Source organism: Galeopterus variegatus, unplaced genomic scaffold (genome assembly GCF_000696425.1).
Source record: "Galeopterus variegatus unplaced genomic scaffold, G_variegatus-3.0.2 Scaffold12173, whole genome shotgun sequence".
NCBI classification, from domain to species: Eukaryota; Metazoa; Chordata; class Mammalia; order Dermoptera; family Cynocephalidae; genus Galeopterus; species Galeopterus variegatus.
This window is the reverse complement of record NW_007738284.1, coordinates 22,201-23,959: the sequence shown is the minus strand read 5'-3', so window position 1 is coordinate 23,959 and position 1,759 is coordinate 22,201.

The following is a 1,759-nucleotide window of genomic DNA, read 5'->3' as shown; positions in this document are numbered from 1 at the left end:
ATGGTTACTCTTGATTTGTTGCCTAGATGATCTGTCCAATGCTGAGAGGTGTGTTCAGTTCCCCCGGTATTATCATAGAGCAGCTACTTCTTCTGTCACTCTGGAATGGGCTTTGTGGAGAGAGACATCCTCTTCTTTGGTCTCTGCTGGTGACTCTTCTTGTGTCAATGCACTCCAGTGGCTGGAGGACCATCTGAGTGGTGGTTGTGATGTCTAGCCACTTTTGCAGCAGCCATGGTTACTCTGCTGCCTGTGGTGGGCCACCCACATAGAAGTGATGTTTTGGGCATGCTCCTTGGTGCTGGCACTGTGCCTGGTTGTGGGCAGGGGGTCCGCCCCCAGCTCCAAATTTTTGCCCTTTGCTTACTTCTGAAACAGGGGAACTTCCTGTGGGAACCAGTACTTGAGCTGTGGTTGAGCTAAATTGCTGCTTTGCTGCTGTTTCCCTAGTGAAAGCTTTCTGTGCAGCTCAGTCTTTAAAGGTTGACCTTATTGCTACTTCCGGCTCTCCAGAGACCCAGTGCACCTGGGTTGTGTAGAAACTCTGATCTGGGCCTGAGGTTTTTCATCAAACAGCACCCCATGCAATTCTGCATTCCTGACCAGTCTCCTCTATGTGGTCCTGTTTTGATTGGGGGGTGGATTGGCTGTCCTTGTTGTGTCCCACTGTTCTCCTGGTGGGATCGTCTCCTCTACCACCCGTGATCCAAACACTTCCCATGGGATGGGCCCTGCACCGGTCCCTTGCAATGACTCACCGGCCTCTGAATAGTTCCCCTTTTTCAGCTGTTCTGGCTCTTCGCTCCTGCGTGGGTTCAAAGGAAACCTATTAGTGGTCTTGCTGTCCTGAGGGCCACCAAGGCCATCTTCTCACCTGCCACGTCCAAGCAACTCCATCTGAAGGGTACAGCTGTGGCTTCTGCCAGCTCCTGCTTCATGCACTCAGCAGCTCCAGCCTTAAAGCAGCCACAGCCCAAAACTCTCTGAGCAGTTTTTTCATTCTCTCATCCTGGTTCCTCCCACCTTCATGAACTCCATAGGTGCCCTCTTCCCTCCATAGGTGCCTCCTCTTCCCCTGAGCTCCAGCAGCCCCAGCTTGGCTGTTACATTTTTATAGTTGTAAATTGGTTGGATTGTAGGAGAGAGTGACGCTGGGGCCCATCTATTCCGCCATCTTGACCAGAACTTGTGAATGGTTTTTTGTATGTCTATATTTGGGGATCTGTTTGACATGTGTTTATATGGATTCATAGTTTGGAGGTTGCTAAGTATTTCATTGATTGGTGAGAATTTCTGATAGGCATATTCACATGTGGGTCAGTTGTGTCTGCGGATATTTGGGATTAAGGGAAGGTCATGACTTTTTGCTAGACTCTATAGGGCTGAGTGTATTTGGAGGGTGTGAGATGTAATGCATCTATACTCAAAGAGTTTAGGTGTGTGTAATTTGGGTTTTGGAGGACTATTGTACCTGTGTTTTTTCCTGAATGTTGGGGATTTGTGTGTGTCTGATGGAGGGTGTGGAAGTGTTATCCACTTGTGCATATGGGCAATGTTAGGGAAAGTGCTTGTGTATATTTCTTAGGATGTGGAATCTGTTTTATATATTTGGAGAATGTAGGAAGACCATTTGTGTAATCAGGGAATGCCATATGGTTATGTGTGTTTGTTTTTGTGATCTTTAGGAAATGTGTATGTGTATTTCAGTATTCGAGAGTGGATCAGTGATTATTTGTGGGGACTGGTAGGATGAATATGT